Here is a 13,504-nt window from a genome sequence, read left to right on the forward strand (position 1 = left end):
AATAATATAGTTTTACCGAATAAAAATATTATAGTTTTACAAGCCGGATACAAATAAAAATGTTTCACATAGTTTTGCAAACGAATAAAAGAATATACATCTATTGGTTGCCAACATGAGCCCATATATGCTCACCCAAATCATTTTGCAGCTACACGTGAGTTTCCCAATCACGCGTATCTTCATGAAATTGGGTGAACTGTTCAAACGTTGCCGCTACTCCATGCTCAGGCACAACATTCTCACCCTGAAACTGAAACCCTTGATCGTACAGACGTTCCGGGCGCTCGTCTTCTACGATCATATTGTGCATGATCACACAAGCAGTCATCACCTCCCACAGTTTCTGCGTGCTCCAGGTATTAGCAGGATACCGAACGATGCCCCGTCGAGATTGCAAAACACCAAAGGCACGCTCGACATCCTTCCTGGCACTCTCTTGCTCCTGGGCAAATCTTTTCCTCTTCTCTCCGATAGGGTTGGGTATTGTCTTGACAATAGTGGTCCACTGAGAATAGATACCGTCACCCAGGTAGTATCCTTTGTCGTAGTTGTGTCTGTTGACAGTAAAGTTCACCGGTGGGCTGTTGCCTTCGGCAAGCCTAGCAAACACCGGCGAGCGCTGAAGCACGTTGATATCATTGTGTGATCCAGCCATGCCAAAGAAAGAGTGCCAGATCCAGAGATCTTGAGACGCCACAGCCTCTAATATGACAGTGCAAGCCCTGACATGTCCCTTATACTGCCCTTGCCAAGCAGAAGGACAGTTCTTCCACTCCTAGTGCATGCAGTCTATGTTGCCAAGCATCCCTGGGATGCCCCTTCTGGTATTCATCGCCGACAAACGGGCTGTATCTTTAGCTGTCGGCTCTCTCAAGTACTCAGGGCCAAACACAGCAATAACAACCTTGCAGAACTTATACAGGGACTCTAGGCATGTAGACTCACTCATACGGACGTACCCGTCAATGAGATCACCGGGCACTCCGTATGCAAGCATTCGGATGGTGGCAGTGCACTTCTGATAAGAGGAGAAACCGATCTTGCCGACGACATCCTCTTTGCACTTGAAATAGTCATCATAGCCGACCACCCTCTCTCTAATACGGTTGAAAAGATGCCTACTCATACGGAAACGGCGGCGGAATTTTTGATGTTTGAACAACGGGGTTGTTGTATCAAAGTAGTCCTTCCAAAGAAGGAAATGCCCGCTCTCTCGGTTGCGATTCAACGCCGGAAGGTGGCCCGGAATGGAGCCACGAAACAACGGCCGCTGGCTGTTGAGGTGGTGATGGACCAACACGGCAGCCAATATCTCCTCCTCGTCGTCGGACGACTGTGATATCTTCCTGTGAGTCCCTGATCTTGATCGTACACGTTTGCGTACATGATTAGTGTATGATTGAATCGGGAGCATCACAAGTTGGTATCAGAGCCGACTGCCTGTAGGAATCCCCCTTTCTAACTCCTTGGCCGAAGTCGAGTCTAGACATTGCAAAACTTTTACTAACATGGCTGTGTGTCTTACGGGCCCACGTCGCCATTGGGTGGTATTAGGATCTTTTACTCCTTGTCTATACTCTAGGACTCTGATCTCTCTTCTATTCGGGTTAAATGAATTTTGCAAAATCTAACTTTAGGTTCTCGAAAACACTTTCTCCCGGAGAGCCCCTTCGGTCCAGATGATCGCCGGCTGCACCAGAAGATTTCGAAGTTACTCTCCGATACTCTTTTGAGACTTTGTGCCCGTTGCTTTTGCAATTCCTTACCACCGAAATATCCCTATGGATAAATACATACACTTGCCGTTCTTACTTTTATTCCTTGTTGATCTTGTTATAACAAGATACCCTGAAATCCCCTCTATTGTTCCGAGAATATTTTGTGCCTACTGCCTTGCAGTTCCTTGCCACCTGAATACCCCTACGGATAATTTCTCGCCCTTATCGAGTATCCTCTCATCCCCAGTTGTTCATGTGTTTCACAATTGTCTTCGAAATACTATTCGATCCTCCAAAGTTCCTCAGTAGCTTATTGCTCTGCAATACATGTTGCTTGCATTATGGATGCTTTCCATATGTCTGGCAATATTCGTTAGTACCCTTAGACACCGTCATTTTGATCCTATTGATTCAACATGAGTGCGAATGCACGCAATCGTCAGTTGATCCTTTTAAATTATCTTTCCGGCTCAGACGTAATTTTAAACATGAGATGGTTCTCGCAGAATCAAATTGCCATCGATTGTATACCTAAGCCTATTCAACTTATCCATCTTTGATCAGACCGTTTGCTTCTGATCTCTTGATTTGGAAAACATAATTCCTTTGCATTTGATTGAATTAGTCGGTTGTTTCTATAATTTGATCTCCTTGCATTGTATCTTCCTCTGATTGAGTACCGATGCTCACATCAAATCCCTTGAGGACCACCGGATCCTTTATTGGATTTTATCCGACGACGTCCTCCATATTCAATAACTTTGTGAGTCTTTTCTCGGATACATAATGCCCTTGGTAAATTGTATCCTCTACTTTTGTCAACCATGCTCTACTTTTGGGCTTGTGTTATTTACTCCTAAAGTTCATGGTATATGTTCTAAGAAGCCCCGATGGGTTGAACCTATGCCTTTTTCTAATCTGTGTGAACCCGGAAACTACTACGGGTCATACTCTACTGTTGTTATGTCAGATAAAATTTCAACACCACTTCGTTGAAGGCGAGGAGTGAATGAAAGGTTATGCATTGGAGAAGTGGGAGTCGACCTTGAACTTTATGTTCATGCCCATGGACATGATGTAGCTCTTATCATTAAAGCTTCTCTTAAATTAATTATTCCTTTGGTATAAGTTCATCTTATATCTGGGATCTGGCCTTTTGCAATCGTGGTTCCGACCATGTTCTCCTTTAAATACCATTTCTCGTACAAGTTTAAGCACTTGTCTTCTGCAGAGCAATACCCCAGTCCAACCTCTACTTTGGTTTGTCGTCGAGTATTACCCCCCTGGTATCTCGAGATTATCACGGAACTGCATAACTTCTTATGAGTTCTCCATCAAGTATTACATTCTCATTGATTCCAATTTTTCACGGGCTCTGAGTTATTAAACACTCAAGGACATCGATAACTGAATCGAGTCTGCATCACGATTAAACAACTCTTAGTAAGAGTTCGTACTCGATCACGTCATCCCTAGCCTGCTCGGCTATGTCATTATCGTGCCGATTTTAACTATGCTACCTGGTCCTTCCCAGCGCACAAATTTTGACAGTGAGCTAATCTTGCGTCGATCTTCCTCGTCATATCACTTCTCCTTGAACAGCAAACTTGATTTCGAGTTTGTGTCCTACCCGTGGTTCCAATAACCTTTCGCTTTCATCATTCCTTTGACTTGATGTCATCGTCGATCAATTACATCATCTTGAAAACCACTCGACAAATTTGTCGTGATCATTGTCAACAGTTTGACTTCTTCCAAGTTGTGTGTCGAAATTCAGGATGAGAAATACCATCCTTGCCCCTCGATGAATTGTGTTATCATCGACAACATTCTTGCCTCCCCCCAACACAAGCTTGTTCATATTTTGTGTTGTATCTTGATTTCCTTGCTATCTAGCTTATCATATGTTCTACCTTGGAGTATTACCATCTTTTATGTCAAGAATGTCGTGAGGATTACTCCACCTCTTAAGAATTCTTGGTACAGTGATACTTCTCACCATCACCATTCTTTCTTGGTCCCCGTGTTGTTTCTAACTGAAATACCGACAAATGGTCTATGATGTGTTAATTCTAAACTCCTAGCAACCCTATTGCTTTGAAGTTATTGGTTTATAGTTTCATTCTACGTCTATGGATTATTGAATCATCATTCGAACATTGATCGTGCTACCTAGCCCATATTTCGGGTGCACATTTCAACCAATGTTTAACTGTGTATGTTTTCCTCGAGCATACATCATTAAGTCATTCGATCTAGCTAATGTTATCTCCTTGTTCACATAGTTGTGGAAATCCATCTTTTGGAAATCTCAATGGATTGTCGCTGAGTCAATCAGTCACCTCCTCACCTCTCCTTGATTTAATGACGAACCCTTGTCTCAGAACTTGCTTCCATAGTTCATTTCCCGAGAATCTTACAATGTCATCTCGTCAATTGGTGTTGCGCCTTTTCTTCTCAGGCATCCCGAGTTTGAGGTATCCCGACACCAATTAGATCTAAACCTCAATCAGATATGATGGTGGGAACATATTTCCAAGAGTAATAACAATGGTCTTTATATGACCCGGTAAGGTGATATCGTGCCTAGCACACCTGGCCGGAGGACCTATTGTTACCATTTCCTTTTTAGCAAGGCTATCCTTTCTTCCATGAGGAAATTGTAAGACTTATTCTACAAGCGGTTCCCGATGGATCCTTTGTGTTTCTAAAGTCTGATCTTCACCTGATAACCATGTCAAGGCTATCTCGATGCATGTCTATGGTACTCCGATTTTCAACAGGAACATTTGAAGTCCGATGCTAAATGTTTCCTGCTCAATTATCCAAGCACCGCTGTATGGGTAATGTCATGAAAATTCTCTCCCCTACCTAAAGGGTTTTCTACATTATACCCTGCCACGGATAGCATGCTCTGCTTGTCCTTGGGAAGGATGTAAACACCTTGGTGTACAACTCTGTCAGTGAGACCCTATTTCTACTGTTGATGACATTCCGGTAGCCACCGATGGACGAGAACTTTGCCTATTGGTCCGCCTTGTTCAACGAGCAGGAAAATGGTTCTCTTCGTCTCTTGCCCTTGGTATCGACGTTGTTGCCGACATAATCGACAGGCTACCCTCTGACATGCCTTGCTTGCATGATCACGCAAGACGTCTCCGCCCTTCCTACTTTTAACCCACATGGTGGGCCCATAACCCACAGTTCCACAGGATCGAAACCTGACTCTCCTATACAACCCTGTTTCTAATGGTTATTCCCCACGCTTGGCTTCGTATTTAATTCATGGGCCACCTTCCTAGTCATCTATTCTGGTATCAGGCGCAATACTATTTCTCGTTGCTCTGGACCCCTTTCACACTTTGTTCAGGCATCGAACGATTGTCTACCCGCTTAAACTTCTCATGGTACCTTCTTACTGGCTCTCGATATCTTCTTAAGTTTCAATTCGAGAGTTACTTTCCGCCACCTTCCCCGATGTTATTGACCAGATAGTCAACCTTGTCAAGGTCCGTTCTCCCGGAATACCCACCCCTTTATTCTTTCGTAAGTACGATGGAGTTCCTGGAGAAAGGATGCCGAGTTCATCATGATGACTTGAAGCAGCGGAGTGAAGACATCAACGTAATGGATCGTCCTCTTCGGGAAGAGCTGCCAAGAACAAGAAGACTCGCTAGAATTTCGTAACCATAACTTTCCCCTTACTCCACCTCTTAAATCTCGGGACGAGATTTCTTGTAGTGGAGGAGAATTGTGACGCCCGGATAATTAAGCTACAACAACCCTCTGCTAATGATGCGACGTCACTTCGATTACTGTTGCTAATCTCGTGTTAGTTCGAAACCAATTTAAATTCAAATTCAAATTAAAAATCAAGCAAACAATAAAAGTTTTCAAGTATTAAAACTAAAATGTTCGTTAAGTAACAAATAATTCAGAGGCAATTATAAAATTGTAACTAACATTAAATGGATCAGTTGAGTGACCCTAACAACCTCAAACAGTGGCAAACAACAACATTTGATAACCTTTTAATTAATCTAAATTTAATATGAATTAGTATTTCACCCAAAATAATTTTTGGTGCACGGATCTAATGCACTGCAACTTATGAGCTAGCTCCCATATTTTATAAAAATCATTTAGGTGCTAAACATTTTGCAAACAGAAAAGTAAAATTAAATAAAAAAAGAAAAGGAAAAGGCAACCACAGGACCCCCCCAGTTGGGCCTCTGCCCAGCAGGCTACAGGGCCGCCAGGCAGGCCCAACCGCGCCTGCTACTACTTCCCCCCGGGTGCTAGAAACCCTAGCCTCGCTCCCCCACTTCCCCCCACGTCGCCACCTTTCCCCCTCCCGATCAAGATTGGATCGGGATCGACCCCGCGCGCCCGACGCCTTGCCCCTGCACCCATCGCCGGCGCCCCGTCGTCCTTGTCGCCCGTCTCCAACCACCGCCGCCTGAGGCCCCGACGACGGCGCCGCTCTCCCCGTCGCCCCGCCTCGCTGGACGCCCCCGCCGCCTCGACGCCGTGCCCCTGCCTCGGGTCGTCGTCCACCCGTCGCCTCGCCGGCGCCGCCCGACCCGCGCCACCTCGTCCGCGTCGCGCTCGCCCCTGACAACCGCGTCGACCCCGACGCCCAATCCCGCGCCACCCGGCGCTGCTCGCCGGCACCGTTGGCCGTCGTCTCCGACCTCATCCCCGACCGGCCTCCTCGAACCACGCCACCGCTCCACCGTCGCCAACGCCGCCTCGGCGCCCCCTCTCCCCATCAGCGCTGGTGAGGCCCCGGGCCTCTCCCCTTCTCTGCCTCACGCATCGCTCACGGTCACCGCACGCTAGACCGCCCACGCGTGCGCCCGCGGTGAGCACGCGTTCACCGCGCCCAGCGCGCCCTCTGTGCCGTGCTCCCGACCGTCCCGTGCGTCGCGCCCCGCAAGCAGAGGTGCCGCCGGCGCCCCGCTCAATGCCACCGCCTCTACGCTCCACCTCCGACCGCCCCACGACCACCACCAGATTCGCCGTTGAACGGGCTTTCCAAAGCCGCCACCCTTGTGAGCTCCCGTGGCCGGAGTCGGCCAGCCGGCGATCGCCGGAGCCGCCGGATTAGCACCGGTGGTTACTGAACCCACTAACACCCCCACTGCCACAGAGATGTGGGCCCCCACCGTTGTTAATCACTTAATTAAAATAACACAATCCCTAAACTGAGTCTCTGACAGACTGGGCCCACTAACTTATTAGACTATTTTAAATAAATAAAACCTGTTAACAAACTGTCTCACTAACTACGGGGCCCACACCCGTGGAACATTTTAATAAAAAAAGAATTTTAAAAATAATAATAAATAAAAATATTAATTAATTAATAAATTAATTAATTAATCCTGATTAGATTAACCTAATCACTTAGATTAGTTAATTAATCTGTTAGGTTAGTTAACAGTCAATGACAGCTGGGACCCACACGTCAGTTTGACCCAGTCAACGCCCTGTTGACTGCTGATGTCATGCTGATGTCATGATGATGTCAGCATGCACTATTCTGGATAATGTTGAATTAATTAATTAAATAAATTCTAAAAAGATTTAAAACTTTAGAAAATCATATAAAATAAACCGTAGCTCGGATGAAAATACTTTGTACATGAAAGTTGCTCAGAACGACGAGACGAATCCGAATACGCAGCCCGTTCATCCGCCACACATCCCTAGCATAGCGAACCTGCAACATTTCACCTCCGGCTCATCTGTCCGAAAACGTGAAACACGGGGATACTTTCCCGGATGTTTCCCCCTTTCGCCGGTATCACCTACTACCGCGTTAGGGCACACCTAACACCGCTCATTGTCATGTCATGCATCGTCATGCTTATGTTTGCAATGCATTTACTGTTTCTTCCCCCTCTTCTCTCCGGTAGACTACGAGACCGACGCTGCTGCTGCCCAGTTCGACTACGGAGTTGACGACCCCTCCTTCTTGCCAGAGCAACCAGGCAAGCCCCCCCTTGATCACCAGATATCACCTATTCTTCTCTATACTGCTTGCATTAGAGTAGTGTAGCATGTTACTGCTTTCGGTTAATCCTATTCTGTTGCATAGCCTCTCATTGCTGCTACAGTTGTTACCCTTACCTGCTATCCTACTGCTTAGTATAGGATGCTAGTGTTCCATCAGTGGCCCTACACTCTTGTCCGTCTGCCATGCTATACTACTGGGTCGTGATCACTTCGGGAGGTGATCACGGGTATATACTATATACTTTATATACATGACACATGTGGTGACTAAAGTCGGGTCGGCTCGTTGAGTACCCGCAAGTGATTCTGATGAGGGGGCTGAAAGGACAGGTGGCTCCATCCTGGTAGAGGTGGGCCTGGGTTCCTGACGGCCTCCGACTGTTACTTTGTGGCGGAGCGACAGGGCAGGTTGAGACCACCTAGGAGAGAGGTGGGCCTGGCCCTGGTCAGCATTCGCGGATACTTAACATGCTTAACGAGACCTTGGTATTTGATCTGAGTCTGGCCATTTGGTCTATACGCACTAACCAACTACGCGGGAACAGTTATGGGCACTCAACGTCGTGGTATCAGCCGAAGCTCTTTTTGACGTCAGCGACTGAGTGGCGCGCGCCGCATTGGACCTTAAGTTCGCGCTTGTATTAAGGGGGCTAGGTCTGCTTCCGGCCGCGTATGCAACGTGCAGGTGTGCAATGGGCGATGGGCGCAGATCTCTCTGTTGAGCCTAGGTGGGGCTGCGACGTGTTGATCTTCCGAGGCCGGGCATGACCCAGAAAAGTGTGTCCGGCCAAATGGGATCGAGCGTGTTGGGTTATGTGGTGCACCCCTGCAGGGAAGTTTATCTATTCGAATAGCCGTGTCCCTCGGTAAAAGGACGACCCGGAGTTCTACCTTGACCTTATGACAACTAGAACCGGATACTTAATAAAACACACCCTTCCAAGTGCCAGATATAACCCGGTGATCGCTCTCTAACAAGGCGACGAGGAGGGGATCGCCGGGTAGGATTATGCTATGCGATGCTACTTGATGAACTTACCATCTACTCTCTTCTACATGCTGCAAGATGGAGGTGGCCAGAAGCGTAGTCTTCGACAGGATTAGCTATCCCCCTCTTATTCTGGCATTCTGCAGTTCAGTCCACCGATATGGCCCTTTACACATATACCCATGCATATGTAGTGTAGCTCCTTGCTTGCGAGTACTTTGGATTAGTACTCACGGTTGCTTTTCTCCCTCTTTTCCCCCTTTTCTTTCTACCTGGTTGTCGCAACCAGATGCTGGAGCCCAGGAGCCAGACGCCACCGCCGACGACGACTCCTACTACACCGGAGGTGCCTACTACTACGTGCAGCCCGCTGACGACGACCAGGAGCAGTTTAGGAGGATCCCAGGCAGGAGGCCTGCGCCTCTTTCGATCTGTATCCCATTTTGTGCTAGCCTTCTTAAGGCAAACTTGTTTAACCTATGTCTGTACTCAGATATTGTTCCTTCCGCTGACTCGTCTATGATCGAGCACTTGTATTCGAGCCCTTGAGGCCCCTGGCTTGTATTATGATGCTTGTATGACTTATTTATGTTTTAGAGTTGTGTTGTGATATCTTCCCGTGAGTCCCTGATCTTGATCGTACACATTTGCGTGCATGATTAGTGTACGATTGAATCGGGGGCGTCACAAGGACGAATCGTTGGAGTCGCAAAGGAAATTGTGGAAAAAGAACTCGTCGGCGGAGTCCATTTTCGTACCTTGGCAAACTGTCGAACAGCTTGCGGGCGTCGAAGAAGAAGATGGTCGACGAGGGGAGTCGTGGCACGCACGGACCAGCTAGCTGCCTTGCCGACGTCCGACGAGTGGGCCGGCGTCCGACGAGCGTACCGGTGAGGATCTGGTCGGGGCGGCGAGGCGACCTCTTGGTCGCGGGCGGCTGTGCGGTTGGGGGAGCGGCGGTGGGAAACAGTTTGCTCCCCGGCGGCAAGACGGCGGTGGCGGGGCGACGGGAGGAGTGAGCGGCGTTGCTGGGCGGATGTGGAGGCGGCGACAGCTGGCAGAGTCACCGGCAAAAAAGGGCGGCATTGGCGATGAAGGAGGCGAGTGAGGGTTGCTGTTGGCTGGGGGGTGGGGGGAGGCCAATGAGCCACCGACCAGCGGGCCCGGGAAGAGGAGAAGGCGAGCGTGCGCGCGTCCGTCGCGTGTCTGCGCCGACGCAAATCCGGCTAAAAAATGGGTCGAGAATGGGTCGCCCGCGGACGAAAAGCGGGCGCGCGTCCGTTTGGGTCGGCGCGTTGGGCCGACTTTTCTGTCCGCGCCGACCCAAACGGACTGCGGCGGACGAAATGAGTCGCCCCATTGGAGTTGCTCTTATAGCCGCTCTTGACGAATCCGGCTCCTCAAACACCTACGGTCGCGACTTAGACACGTTCAATCACACATCATATTTGGTGCTATGCATCCAAGTACATCATATTTCATTTCTTAGATCCATACAAATCATGTAAAAAAATCCTTCATACTTTGGACATCACCTTAGCTTAACTCCGCTTCATCGTCGGAGATGTCCACGACGTCGGTGCCGGGCGCCGGGTAGATCTGAGGGCATATCTTTCTAATGGTTTTGATGATTGATGACAATACGATTTGCGGACTAACCATGTGCATTGAGCATTTCAGATACTCTCACATATGGCACAAGACGGTTTTATTCCCCTCGTTGAAGGAAAGAGCGAAGGTGGGTTTCCAGCGTTTCTTCTTCGGTTAATTTGAGTTGTAGAAATCCGTACTATTAATAGAGGATCCATTTTAAAAAGGTTGAGGTGGAATCAACACGTACACAACCCCATATGCACCCACATACCCTTTCCGCATCATGGAGGATCCATCTGTTGATGCTTGGGCAGTTTTTCAGTATGGTAGTACCGCTTGGGCGGTACTTCCACTGGTGCAGAGACCTACTATACAAACGGGTTTTAACCCCTTTCCGCGATGGCTTTTGGAACCGTCGCCAAGTGAGTGTGGGCGATAGGAGGGTCCTTCCCACATGACCCAGAAACCGTCGGGGATAGGCCCTCCTGGCACACAGGCTGGGGAAAAATGAGCTCGTGTGTGATCTGGCGAGGCATCGAAACCCAATCGTTTCCGTTCATATGTACATCCCACACCGCGAATCCCAGAAAAACATTTTCGTTCGTATGTATATCACACATAGTTTTTTGTGTGGAAACATTTGTGCAAGGTGGCCTAACGCAAACAGTGTTGGGGAACGCAGTAATTTCAAAAATTTTCCTACGCACATGCAAGATCCATCTAGGTGATGCATAGCAACGAGAGGGGAGAGTGTTGTCCATGTACCCTCATAGACCGAAAGCGGAAGCGTTATGACAACGCGGTTGATGTAGTCCTACGTCTTCACGATACGACCGATCCTAGTACCAAAGATACGGCACCTCCGCGATCTGCACACGTTCAGCTCGATGACGTCCCGCGAACTCTAGATCCAGCTGAGGTCGAGGGAGAGTTTCATCAGCACGACGGCGTGGTGACGGTGATGATGAAGCTACTGGCGTAGGGCTTCGCCTAAGCACTGCAACGATATGACCGAGGTGGAAATCTGTGGAGGGGGGCACCGCACATGGCTAAACAATCAACTTGTGTGTCTATGGGGTGCCCCTTCCCCCGTATATAAAGGAGTGGAGGAGGGGGAGGGCCGGCCCTCTCATGGCGCGCCCAAGGGGGGAGTCCTACTCCCACCGGGAGTAGGATCCCCCTTCCCTAGTTGGAGTAGGAGAGGAAGGAAGGAGGAGAGAGGGAGAAGGAAAGGGGGGCCGGCCCCCATGAGGGAGTCCTGGATTAGGGGGTCCTCGGACAGCCGGACTATGTCCTTTGGCCAGACTGTTGGACTATGAAGATACAAGATTGAAGATTTCGTCCCGTGTCCGGGTGGGACTCTCCTTGGCGTGGAAGGCAAGCTTGGCAATTCGGATCTGTAGATCTCCTCCCTTGTAACCGACTCTGTGTAACCCTAGCCCCCTCCGGTGTCTATATAAACCAGAGGGTTTAGTCCGTAGGACAACGACAATCATAATCATAGGCTAGCTTCTAGGGTTTAGCCTCTACGATCTCGTGGTAGATCAACTCTTGTAATACTCATATCATCAAGATCAATCAAGCAGGAGGTAGGGTATTACCTCCATCGAGAGAGCCTGAACCTGGGTAAACATTGTGTCCCCCGCCTCCTGTTACCATCCGCCTTAGACGCACAGTTCGGGACCCCCTACTCGAGATCCGCCGGTTTTGACACCGACATTGGTGCTTTCATTGAGAGTTCCACTGTGTCGTCATCATAAGGCTTGATGGCTCGTCTCGTTGTCAAGGACAACATCACCTCTGGGGGAGCCCTGGCTGTAGGCCAAACTCTCCGACTAGGTGGCTTCGTCATGACCGCCCGTTCGGCCGTAGCGCCGACGATGACTTCTCGAGTCATCAAAAACAGCCTCCACGTCGGCTCGGGAGTCGCCGAGCAGATGGATCCAATGGAGCTCTCCTCCTTGAACGAGCTCTTGGATCGCATCGCCGCCTTGGGAGTCGCTACGGACTATGATCGGATCGGGCTTAAACCCGACCAAAGGGAGATTAACTCTCCGCCGGTCACCCATCAGATAGCGGTGGTGGAGGAACAACGCAGCGATTCTTCCTCTATCTTGAGGATGAACTATGTCCGGATTCCCGAGCTCTCCGAGCCGGATACCCGTCTACGGGAGGACATGGCCCAAGCTTTGAACTTAGAATCAGACAGCGGGCCAGACCTATTGGGCAACATCCCGGAGCCCGAACTTCTAAGATCGGAAACTCCTCCGCCCCTCGGTCTCAGATCGGGTCAGGGTTCGGACTTAAATCTACCCACCCACCCAGATATAAGTGATCTTTCCCACATTAGACAAGAGCCCCAAGAGACAGTACATCACTATTGGGCCAGATTCCTCTTTGTAATGAACAAGGTCAAGGACTGTCGCGAGGAAGACGCAATTTCATTCTTTTGCAAAAATTGCACGGACAAGGGAATCCTCAACGCCATAAGTCGCCGTGACATAGCACACTTCGCTGACTTGGCGGCCATAGTACAGAAGTACTGTGTGATGGAAAGCGCCTGGAAAACCCAAACAAAATTTTGGGATCCTCCGGCTCTCACTAAACCCCCCGTCCGAACTAAAAGGGTGTACTCTCGTAAGTCACCCGATCCAATTACAAAGAAACAAAAGCCCACTACAGGGCGTGGAACCGTATTGGAGGGATGGCTCAATGGGCCATGCAAAATTCACAGTACAACGGATACCATGCCAACACATAGCCTTAGAGCATGTTGGGTACTCCGGCAGGTGGCCAAGAGCGGCGAGGATATCCTCATCAACAATGCAACAGAGCACCATCCCGTGGAAAATAACAATACAATATTGACAGTCTTCGAGACCTTTGCCTCAAATAATAGGCGTAAGCGAGCACTCCGCAGCCTTGCCGAAGTCTGCCATGTGGCAGCAATAAATCCATGGAGCAATACGGCTATAACCTTCAAAGCCAGTGACGAACCTAAATTCCGAACAGCCTGAGCACCAGCCGCCTTGGTCCTTAGTCCAATTGTGGACGGCTTCCGGCTTACTAAAGTGCTCATGGATGGTGGCAGCAGATTAAACCTCATCTATGAGGAGACTCTTCGAAAAATGGAAATAGACAGGAGCCGCATTGAGCAAAGCAGCACGACCTTCAGAGGAAT

Source organism: Triticum aestivum, chromosome 5D, assembly GCF_018294505.1.
Source record: "Triticum aestivum cultivar Chinese Spring chromosome 5D, IWGSC CS RefSeq v2.1, whole genome shotgun sequence".
In the NCBI taxonomy this organism is placed as follows: Eukaryota; Viridiplantae; Streptophyta; class Magnoliopsida; order Poales; family Poaceae; genus Triticum; species Triticum aestivum.